The sequence below is a fragment of the Stegodyphus dumicola genome, chromosome 7 (assembly GCF_044657685.1).
Source record: "Stegodyphus dumicola isolate Sdum_Otavi_A_Nest chromosome 7, ASM4465768v1".
Lineage (NCBI taxonomy): Eukaryota > Metazoa > Arthropoda > Arachnida > Araneae > Eresidae > Stegodyphus > Stegodyphus dumicola.
In genome coordinates this window covers 109,641,964-109,654,713 of record NC_140774.1, presented here as the reverse complement: position 1 = coordinate 109,654,713, position 12,750 = coordinate 109,641,964, and the positions used below count along the sequence as shown (strand labels likewise).

Here is a 12,750-nt window from a genome sequence, read left to right as displayed (position 1 = left end):
TCTTCCAGCAATGCCGTCTTCAGAGCATTTACATCTCTAGGAGGAGGATGTATACATGCAATTGCTCTTCCAAGGTAGTCCCATAAGTTCTCTATCGGGTTAAGGTCAGGAGAGTTTGGTGGCCAGGGTATTCGCTTAATGTCTTCACTTTCAAGGAATTCATAAACGAGGTTTGCTCGATGTGGACGGGCATTATCATCCATAAATAAAAAGTCAGGTCCATATGGACCCCTGAAAAGTCTTACATAAGGATCTAAGATCTCATCTCGATATATCTGGCCTGTCACAGATCCGCTGCTGAACACGTGTAGGGGCGTACGTCCATCGATCATTATTCCACCCCATACCATCACACCTCCACTACCGAAACGGTCACGTTCCACAATGTTCGAGGGATCATTTCGTGTTCCTGACTCCCTCCAGATGTAAACACGTTTAGAATCACCAGTTAAACTAAACCGCGACTCATCAGTAAAGAGAACATGGGACCATTGATGTTCAGTCCAGTTTTGATGTTCTTTACACCAATTAAAGCGATCCCTCTTTTTCTGTGAAGACAGTAAAACACATACCCTTGGCTTTCTGGCATAAAGGCCTTTTTCATTAAGCCTTCTGTATATTGTTTGCCGTGATGCAACAGTTCCAGTGGCGGCTGCAAGCTCTGAACTTAACTGGCGAGCAGTAGCCTTTCTGTTACGACGGGCAGTTAATGCCAGATACCGATCTTCAGAAGCAGTTGTCATTCGTTTCCGACCTTGTCCAGGCTTCCTTACAACACTTCCATCATTTTGAAACTGTTTCCATAGCTTAGAGACTGTCTGTCTTGAAATATTCAGACGTGGCTGTTTCCATGATTGACTGCCGTGCTTCTAAACGGCCGATAATTCGCCACTTTACAGATACTTCCAAATGATACTTCGAAGCCATAACAAACCGCTTTGAGTCCCTACACACTGAAATCAAACGCTATGTTGCAGAAATTCACTCAAATATTCAGTTTGCGCAAAGCGCTTGATTCCCCCTTGGATGACGTAACGCCTAGATTTGCATATCACAAACCGTTTGATTACTTTTGATTGGATAATGCTAATTAGGCTTGGTTTTCACACATTCCCTGCAAATACGGATCACATTGATTCGATATTTCATTAAATATCATCATTTTTGGGTATGTAAAGATAATTTTGGACATGAGTGTATTTATGGATATTTCCCATGAATCCCAAATGTAGGCAAATCTTGGCGAACGTTATCCGTACAGGCAGTTTTGTGATTTTCTTTGTGTGTAGCATATATGCAACAAATTTTCCTTTTTAAATCCTCCATGAAGACTTCTCTCTTCATAGGCGGCAAGATTTTGTTTAGTATTCAATTTAACATAAACAAACAATTTTTGAACTTCAGTTGTGGTCTTAACATCCGTCAAAGCAATGCTTGTTTGTGCGATCTTTGCGAGAGATCTCGATAATAGTAATAACGAATTAGAGATACATTTGTTTAAACATTTCTATGATTATAAAAACCTGGAAATTTGAGAATTTGTGATTTAAATTTTAGTAGCATATTTTACTCGCGTATTTCCTTCTCCTAAAGGAAGTATTGTAATCGCGAAAAGCTTCTGACAGCATATTTTAACGAAAATATCCACTTTGACCGCTTTCAAATGCAATTTAACGATGTTTTTGCGTGATATCTGTACGTAAGGCTAGAATAAAAGACTCTTTTCCTCCAAAAAAACTAAAAAACTGCTTTAAAATGAATTCTGAAGAGAATTTTTCGTGTCGTCTGTACGAACGTATGTACGTACGTACGTACGTGCGTACGTAGGTATCTCGCATAACTCAAAAACGAGTAGCCTCAGAACGTTGAAATTTTGTATATAAGACTACTATAACATTTAGATGTGCACGTCGTACTTTGGTTTCAATCGGTCGCGCCAAACGTATATAAATATATTTATAAATATATGCACTCTGTTACCCGGCTCAGTGATCTCAGTTTCTTTACACTTATATGTTTGTAAATTGTACATTTTTTGCTTTAAAAATGATTGAATTATGTTGTTCCTATCTTCCGGTTAAGGGTTTTATGCCTTTAGTAAATCTGTATGCAATATTTTTAGAATTATCAACAATTTTAAAATTGTTTAAGTGCGCTAAGCCTAATTTGATGGCGGCCATTGCTCTTGTTTACATTTGAAACAGCTGAGTAGCGGATTTGTTGCCAATCTAGAGAAACGTAGCTTGGCAACAATAAAGATAACGTTTTCATTTATTATTTAAATCATGCTTAATCATTTCTGGAATTTTTTTCGAGGAAATAAGCATTTAAAATTTACTTCGTAATTTTTAATACAGATATTTTGAGTTTTTATGTATTTTTGCCTTCTCGCAAAGTGAAAACTGAATTAATTGAATGAGAAATACTCAATCGTCTGTGAAAACTTGTTTCTTTTTTGTTTTGTTTGCTTAATTTCTTTTACACATAGTTCTAGCTTTATTATAGTATTTGAATAGAACATGTGGCAACGATTAGATAATTCTTTAAATGATATAAATTTTGTGCATTCCGAGTTAAAATATGAACGAAGTATAATACTGTTAAGTAAACCTAAGGCCAGAGTGTCGCTATGGTAAACAAATTGAATTTTAAAGAATGTATTTATTCTATTGTAGTTTATGCGCTGTCGGCGAAGTAGGTTTAATTCAATAAGTTTAAATGAAATGCAAGAAAAAAAAATGCGTATAATTTAATATTCCGTACAAGGAAGTCACGTGGTGTACACATCAGATTTTTTTACTTCCTTGTACGAAGTAAAATGGAAGTATTGTAATGGCGAAAAGTTTCAGGCAGCATATTTCAACGAAAATATCCATTTTGACCGCTATCGAATGCAATTTAACGATGTTTTTGCGTGATATCTGTACGTAAGGACAGAATAAAAGACTCGTTTCCTCAAAAAAAAAATATAAAACTGCTTTAAAATTAATTCTGAAGAGAATTATTCGTGGCGTCTAAACGAGCGTATGTACGTACGTACGTATCTCGCATAACTCAAAAACGAGTAGCCTTAGAACGTTGAAATTTTTTATATAGGACTGATATAACATGTAAATGTGCACCTCGTATTTTGGTTGCAATCGGCAACACCAAACGTATATAAATATATTTATACATATATCCACTCTGTTACCCGGCTCAGTGATCTCAGTTTCTTTACTCTTATATGTTTGTAAATCGTACATTTTGTGCTTTAAAAATGATTGAATTATGTTGTTTTTATCTTCCGGTTAAGGTTTTTTATGCCTTTAGTAAATCTGTATGCAATATTTTTAGAATTATCAACAATTTTAAAGTTGTTTAAGTGCCGCTAAGCCCTTTTTTATGGCGGCCATTGATTGTTTACATTTGAAACAGCAGACTAGTGGATTTGTTGCCAATCTAGAGAAACTTGGCTTCGCAACAACAAAGATAACGCCTTCATTTATTATTGCTAATTAAATCATGCTTAATTCTTTCTGGAATTTTTTCGAGGAAATAAGTGTTTTAAGATTTACTTCGTAATTTTTAATATAGACATTTTGAGTTTTTATGTATTTTTGTCGCGAAATAAGAACTTTGTTTGTACAAAAACAATAAATATTTCAGGATTTTGAAACAATTATTCAACATTTTCAACACATATATTTTATCAAAAACTGGACAAACAGAATACAGCTGCTACCAGATACGATTTTGCCATTAATAAGAGGGTAAATTGTGTCCCTTTTGGCTATATATATGGAAAATACAATGAAAAAATTAATGTGTAAAGGTTTATGCATATTTAAATTAAAATTACATTTTTATCATTAAATAAGACTTTCTTAATTATAAATAAGGACTAAAAATGCAAGCTGCGTGTGATTTTTCGTTTTAAATAATGCATATAATTTTAAAATACTAAAGTATTTTGTTATAGTTCGAAATAGTCTTTAAATAGCAGATAGAATTCACAAGACGCCCTTGTGGAAAACTTAACATATCGAGAAGTAAACATTTTTATAAAGCTACAGAACACAAAATCTTATTTTTAAGTTTAAATATCTATATATAATGCCTTTATAAGAAAACAGAAACTTTTATAACAGAATAAGTGAATTAATCTATTCTGCTAAATTTAACATTATTAATTAGTAATAACAAGATATAAACTGCTATTAACTTTCCTTTAAAACAAGCCCTGAATATACAAACAAGCCCTATCTTGAAAATCAGCCCTAAGTACCGATTTTCGTGATGGGTATTGAAAAGCATTCGATAATTTGAATGTTACTGACCTCAATTTATAGTATTTTGAGAACAGGGATTCCTAAGATTGTACTGACAGCAATTTCATAAAATCTGAACTATATTTGTGACGTTCTTATTAAAAACGTCTCCGTTAAACACAGCTTTCCGCGAAGCAGAATTGCCACAAAACGCGACATACCAGTTAAAAGCATTGTAAGGTATTTCTCCCGCCTTCGTGGTGTAGTGGTCAGCACACTGAGCCGGTATTCCAGAGGTTCGTGGTTCGACTCCCGGCGAAAGCGTTACTAATTTTTCATCTCTTCTGCTTCCAAAAATACTAATGTCTCTACAGTATTAATATCTAATAAATAAGGGCTCGCCAGCGGCCGAGAGGTAAAGGCGCTGAACACTGGTAGTTCGGTCCGAGGTTCGAATCCCGCGAACGGGCTGGCTGCATGGGCGTTTTCGTGGTTTTCCCCATGTGTAACGTGTATGCGAGCCAGTTTCCCTTAGAAAGTCCTCCACGAAGGCATCCCTCCCCTTAGGCTGATAGCCCTAGTGTGCTTTGCCATAATCGCAATAAATCTATGTAAGCTAAAATGAGATATACTTCAGCTTTCATTTTTCTTTCTTTACATTTTTTCCTTAGTTACCATATTTTAGCATAATCTAATTATTAACCATTTAAATATGCAGATCCGTGTAAATACAATAACTATAAATGAAGAAACATCTATCTTAGTTTGCTTTCGCTTTACAAATTATTGATTCAATACTTAAGATATTTTATAAAAACATGTTTTCAGTTTCTAGAGGACGTCCATTACAACTTTCGGAATTTTTTCTGCCACTCCAAAGTAATGGATTTTTAAATAATACAGCTCTTTCACATGGCGGGCTATCTGGAATACCTTACCGTATTTGAATTGCTTAATGTCTTCGATTCTAATGTGGAAGACATTCTTGGAATTTTGTCAGGAATGCAAACGAACAAGTGCGGTCGATATCGTCTGCTTATTCCCCTTCATTTAAAACGATGAATGGAATTCTTTACCCTGAGCTGGACCATTTACTGCGAGACATTAAGTACTTGACTATTCTGAACGATGATCACGTACTGAAGTGGGAATTTAACCAAAATAGTTTAATGACATGAAGAAAGTTCCTGCTAATGATATTTTTCCAACCTGTTTTTTAAAAACGATTCGCAGTTTTTTATAAAAGCCAATAACCATCCAAGTCTTGTATGAATCTATTTCTAAATGTTTTGTACCGGGCTTTTATGTATATGCAATTTATTTTTTTATTAATTTGTAACCAAGAAAACTAGTAGTATTCAGATAATAACAGTATTAACAAACAATGATTTTTTAATAATACATTGAAATTATTCTTTACACCATTCATTTCAAAAGATCGGAAATATGCATTAATTATGGATTCAGAATTATTTAAATGCAGGTCCATCAGAAAACTGTGCGCACACTTCAAGAGATGGTATCTACGCACTGGTTTTAAGCCGAATTGAATTATCATCACCATATGTAGTATGGTATTTGCTCAACAATTGTTGGCATTTTTATGAATGTAATATGTAATATAAAGTACAAAACAGCAAATTAAAATGGCATTGGGAGATCTTGAAAGAAATTATGTCCTTCCAGGGCAGAAAAGCAGTTACGAGGGAACTTCTTGAGCGACGTTGCTTAAGCCATCCATCGCCATTATGTTATATGTCTGACTGTTAATGGCCACCTCGCTGACACTTTGAGTAACTGTGCAGGAACATTGTATTAAATCTATCTTAACCTAACCTATGTATTATTATACTGACTTGTAATAAGTTCCGGTACTAACACGGAATAAAGAATTTTCTTTCGTTAAAATGTGTGTGCATTTTTCTAACGAATCCTGTATGATAATTGATAATGAACTAAAATTGCTGATAAATTGACTTGCCGGTACATACATACGGTAACTGTTCTGTCACGCATTGGTAATATAGTAAATGTACGGTAACTGGCATTCAGTGGTCCTGCGCATCCATTAGTATATATTGACATTCTTAACGTAAGATAGCAAGCGCTACTAGCATTCCGTTCAGCAATAATCGCAAATGCTCCATTCTTGTTTTGCGACTGCTGCAATTTTCAGCAAGCCTCTTATTTAAGATTTCATATTTATAAATCGTTTTCTTTCTTTCTTTCTTTAGAATGTAAATTCTTTCTTTCTTTAGAATTCTTTACAATTTCTTTAGCATGTAAATGTTGCCCAAGTAAATGAGAAATATGTTAATTTAGCAATTTTTCAAAAGCGTTATGTAACGACATCGTAATGCAAAGGTTACGGAATCCGCAAGTAGCAAAAGAAATTAATAGTAACGAAGAAGAAGAAGTTTTAACTGAGATCATTTAGCGTGAGGCTAGTAAAGTATTAAATATATGAGAAATTCGCCAAAAAATAAAATATGGAATAGGTAATAAATATACACATTTTATGGGAATGACTTCTTTCTCCTCCCCCCTGGGATCAATTTATGAAAGCAACTGAACTTTATTCGATAAGATTTCATGGACTTCAGAAACGATATGCCTTCAGAGCCAAAACGGATTAAATGTAATTCAATTAGAAATACTCTTATTTATTAAAAATTTTTACTTATTAAATGTATTTACAGAATTACTTTTCCTTTCGTATTATATTAAATAACGCTAAAAATGCTTTATTAGGACTAGAATTCAATTTTAGTTCGATGATGCGGTACCCCTGAAGTCAGGAAATCGTTAATTTATTGAAATTTTGGCTATAATTTTATTTATGACAGAGATTTATTTATGAATTTTATTATTTTATTATAATTAGATCTTAGTAGCAATACTAAAGAATGAAACTTTCTTTAATATTAATTATCAATTAAAATAAAATATTTGTATATAATTAACAAAACTGTATATTTTTCATAATTTTTGATCTTCTGCCTATATTTTCACATTTGCTAATAACAGATAGCTATTTATTAAATTTAAAAATTAAATTTAAGGTTTCATATTCAGTAAAAGATTTTAATATTGTCGTGTACATAAGAATATATTAAATACAGTAATGTAATAATGCCTTGAAATTGATAACAATACCATTTCTGTACATCAACATCATAAGTCAAAAATTTATTTTAAATAATAGCGGAGATATATATTTAATTTTATTATTTATAAGTTTTATTATAATTCGACTTATTAGAAATTCTGCCTATTTACAATCTTCCTGATTCTCACATGACTTAAAAATTTTCTCTGTTTAGACCCTTACTGATTCTTATATGACTTAAGCAAAAACTTCGGTTCAAACAAAATAAAGGGCTAACCACAGATTTAAACATCAGTATTTCAGAAGATGCCATGGCAACATAAATGATTGCAATATTCATGCATTTCCAGACTAGTTCAGTAGATTTCCAAGCTAGTTCAGTAGGTTTAGATAGAGAACCTACTTCCTCAGCAGTAGAAGCGCATTTCTGTACACTTTGTGAAAATTGCGAATGGAAAAGATGCAAATCATTTAATTTTCAAAAGACGTGGTTAGAGTTGAAACATAAAAAAATGATACTCATGGATAAACTACAGGTAACTATCATACTATTATTTCTTTAAATAAACCTACATTTCAATAAGAATATATATTAATATTAACATTACAATATCTAATAAGATATTTTCAATTCTACGCCTCTTTAACTAGAATCTCGCTTGTTCTTATTGTTGGCTGTACTACTCTTTGGTCTCAAATCATCTACCAATATTTAGAGAAGGTGAAAGTGCAACTGACTTCTCGAAATCGTAGACATAATATCTATTTGTGTTCACTTTGCTTTAAGGGTTTGTTCTTGTATTAGGCTGACATAAAATTCAGCAATTAGAAAGGAAAGGTTCAACGTGATCTTCGAGGGTACTTTTCCATAGATTGTCTTTGTTCATAAGACGGAAACAATCACTACGTAGACAAACATTTTTTAAAACTTAGAATAGTTCGTTTTCTGGACGCATAGAGAAAATGGGAATTAATTATGCATTTTTTTTAAAGTTTTCAGAATTTGACGTTAAAAGGCTAGGTGGGAGAGAAATACGGCAGGATATATTAAAGGATGAAAGCAACAAATACAAGGGCGCGTACAAAATCTCATACAAGTATATACATGTTTAGACTTGATGGTACGAGAAATCCTGAATCATCACTAAAATAGCAAAATTTAGAAACTGAAAAGAACCACAGTAATCTATAATATCAAAATTAAAATCTATAATATCATAACAGACAGCAAGGAATTAAAATTTAGAAGATATAAGAAGAGTCACCACACAGCTGACGAAGTCACAAATAGCCGAACTATGAATCGAAATATCTTTTATAAGGGACTTACCTAAAAAGAAAAACAAGAATTAAATTTGTAGTTCAATAGTAAGTAAAAAGGAAATAAAAAATGCACTTTAAAACAGAAAATTTGTGAAATTTAAAATAACTAATGTTATAACTTTTAAAGGCATTCTTTTTATAGAATTTTCAATTACATTTATTTACGCGAATAGGATGTAAATTATAGTTATTTACAAATACGTTATACATAAAAAATACGAATACGAATTCATTATTTACGAATACGTTATTTACACAATATGAAACAATATCCCTAATTATGTGCCACACAAAATTGTTTTGTATGACACTGACTTCGAATGAGGGGATGGAGAGAAAACTATTTCGCCTTTTGCATTTTTATTCTATTCTAATGACACTTTTTTCGAAAACCTCAGTTTTAATTAAATTCTTAAAAAAAGTTCTCCATTAAAACAAATCCAAGAATTTAAGTTTTACAATAACAATATCACTTCCAATTAAATATTTTGAAAAAAAAAAAATAGATTCTAAAAATACGCATTAGAAGCTCTAAATTTATCAGAACATAAAACACACATGTTTTCCGCATTTTGTTAGCCAAAATGAATGAAAATTTCTTTTTCCTTTTAAAGAAATCTTATTTGAATGGGCTATCTCAAGTGCATTACACTAAATTAAAATTTCATCAGCTTGATTCGGCGGTGGACCTGGTGTAGCTCAATTTTCAAATCGTGGCAGCATAGCCAGTGCTGTTGGAACGAGCGGCTCTGGGGGTGAATCTGTGTTTTCGCTGTCAATATTTGAATTCGCTTCCTGGTGGGAACGAAAAATGGTTACTGAGGCTCTGCACTTAGAAGTAACAACTTCCCTTAAAATAAGCATCGAAGTAAATTATCGTCAATACAAAAAAGATTATTTTATATAGCAATAAAATAAGTAATGATTAACATTTTATTGGTAACACTAGTTGTGTGCATTTAAAACAAATACAGCACAGGCAAAAAGAGTTCCCAGATTACTTACAGTTAACAATATCTGGCCTAAAAGTCTTCATTAATTGTAACTGAACTATTTAATTCATCAGGAAGCTGTAAATATTTTAACACTAAATTCACTAATATATAGTTTCAAACTTCGGCTTGCGAAATTAATTTTAGTATAAATTCTGGATTGGACGAATTAATGTGACAAAAGCGAAAAAAGGGGTGAGAATTGAAAATTGTATATTTGAGAGATTATAATTTTCGTAAGTGCATTTCGGATAAAAATATGTTGACGATAAAAGAAAAAAATATTTGCTTAGCCATTTACAGCGAAACATGCCAGAGTTTGCTTTCATGGAAAATTTTCTAAATGAAACAGACTCGTATTTATGTTACACACGAAGAAAACGACAAAAATCCAACCACACGTTTACTGAGAAGTAAACTAGATCAAATACTCTAAAGATTAGGGAAACGCTTGCCAAAAATTGTTTAGTTAGTGCGAGAGTGATTTTTTGTAAGTTTATTAAAAATCCACTTTTTTCTGGAGGAAGTGGCAGAAAATAACGAAAACGTAACAGTAGAGTAAAATCTGATTAATAGAATAACAGACGTCATATAGTTTTTACACCTTTTGTCACAGTTTTCCTTATAAAAGATTATTATATTACATATATATGTTCGTAAGGATATTAGTTTACGAAATGAAAAAAATCTGATGTGTACACCACATGACTTCCTTGCACGGAATATTAAATTATACGCATTTTTTCTTGCATTTCATTTAAACTTATTGGATTGAATTAAATCTTCTTCGTCGATATCCCATAAACCACAATAGAATAAATGCACGCTTTAAAATTCACTATATTTGTTTACCATAGTGGCACTCTGGCGCGAGGTCCACTTAACAGCGTTATATTTCGTTCATATTATAACTCAGAATGCACAAAATGTATATCATTTGAAGAATTATCTAATCGTTACCATATGTTTTATTCAAATACTGTAAAAAATCTAGAACGATGTATAAAAGAAATTAAGCAAACAAAACAAAAAAGAAACAGTGTTTCACAGACGATTTAGTATTTCTTATTCAATTAATTCAGCTCTCACTTCATGACAAGGCAAAAATACATAAAAACTCATATCTATATTAAAAATTACGAAGTAAATCTTAAACACATTTCCTCGGAAAATATTCCAGAAAGGATTAAGCATGATTTAATTCGCAATAATAAATGAAGGCGTTATCTTTGTTGTTGCGAAGCTTAGTCTCTCTAGATTGGCAACAAATCTACTATTCTGCTGTTTCAAATGTAAACAAACATATCCGCCATGTTATTTAAAAATGAGACTTAACTGCATTTAAACAGCTTTTAAATTGTTGATAATTCTACAAATATTGCTTGCAGATTTTCTTTCTAAAGGCATAAAAACCTTAACCGGAAGATAAGAACAACATAATTCAATTATTAATAAAGCAAAAAATGGACAATTTACAAACATATAAGAGTAAAGATACTGAGATCACTGAGCCGGGCAACAATAAATATATTTATACACGTTTGGTGCGGCCGATTGCAACCAAAATACGAGGTGCACATCTACATGTTATAGCAGTCCTATGTACAAAATTTCAACGTCCTGATACTACTCGTCTTTGAGTTATGCGAGATACATACGTAAGTACTTACGTACAGACACCACGAAAAATTCTCTTCAGAATTCATTTTAAAGCAATTTTATAATTCTTTTGGAGTAAAACAGTCTTTTATTCTGTGCTTACCTACAGATATCATGCAAAACCATCGTTAAATTGCATTCGATAGCGGTCAAAATGGATATTTTCGTTGAAATATGCTGCCTGAAACATTTCGTGATTACAATACTTCCTTTTTACTTCGTACAAGGAAGTAAAAATATATTTGAATAATGAGAGACTTAATTTGAATTTATTTAAAAAATTTGATATGATATTTGAAAACAATTTATATTTTTCGTTGGAGTTTCAAGTTTATAATCAGTCTTCTGTATTTTTATATATTAGTGGTTTGCAACCTTTTCTTTTAGGGAAATTTTAAAATGTTTATGAAAACGAACGAAATGCATCAGTGCCATTTTTTTTGCAGTGCACAGGTTACAGATTTGAAACGTGAGGTAAACGTTTCCCCTTCTTTCAGTGCTTAGGTTGCTTTAACATATTTTTCTGACTTCATGTTTCTTTGCTTCTTGTTTTCTTATTGAACATTATTTTACATTAAAGCTGTAAAAAAAAGTTGAATTTCAGGTTTCTTACCTCCTTTCTTTAATAAATACATTAAGACCCCGCCTAATGCTGTTTCGTTTAGCACTGTTTCGTTTTAACGCTCTTTTATTTGGATTGTGGGATTTCAAGAAATTGCAACACAGCGTAAGCTTCCCGATTTCCGAAGCTGTTTATATGTGTTTTTTCTTTACTGCGGTATTTTTATCGTTTCAAACATTTTTTGACGTTATTGTAAGTATAAATTTATATAATATAATGACTGATAGAGTGACAAATATTATAATTTCGAACACTTCTATACCGTGAAGAAAAACCAGGATAACCGTGCACCAGGATTTAAAGCTGCAAAAGATCGCTTAACAGTTATACAAGCGGAGATTTCAAATTTAAAAAAAAAAAAAAAAAAAAAAAAAAAAAAAAACTTGAATCAAGAGCACTACTTTTAATTGATAATGCTCCAAGCCATCCAAAGAATTTATCTGACTTAATAACATGCATTACAGTCGAAGTGGTTTCCTTGCCGCCTAACACAACTGCCTTAATGCAAAGCGTTATATCAAACTTTAAGGCTTATTAGTACCTTCGGCGAACATTTAGAAAGATGTTTGAAAAAACAGAGAAGAGAAGCAATAAATAAGAAAGTTTTGGAAAAACTACAATATCATAAATGCTGTAGAAAACATAAACCTTTCTTGGAATGAGGAAACAGAAAAATGTTTGAAAGGGGTGTGGAAGAACATTTGGCCAGATCTAAGCAAGAGCGGTGACAATGGACACTCTGTCGATATGAATGAAATAGTGGAAGAAAGAGTGGAATTAGCGAAAAAAACTGGT

The 12,750-nt window shown here is 32.1% G+C and overlaps 1 protein-coding gene and 1 long non-coding RNA gene across 10 annotated transcripts in view; both read right to left on the bottom strand.

Moving 5' to 3' along the window:
- The window catches only part of LOC118202388 (muscle calcium channel subunit alpha-1-like), a 674,690-nt gene that overhangs the window by 482,402 nt on the left and 179,538 nt on the right, over nt 1-12,750 (bottom strand). The gene's annotated exons all lie outside the window — the stretch shown is intronic.
- The window catches only part of LOC146996311 (uncharacterized), a 91,576-nt gene that overhangs the window by 33,789 nt on the left and 45,037 nt on the right, over nt 1-12,750 (bottom strand). The gene's annotated exons all lie outside the window — the stretch shown is intronic.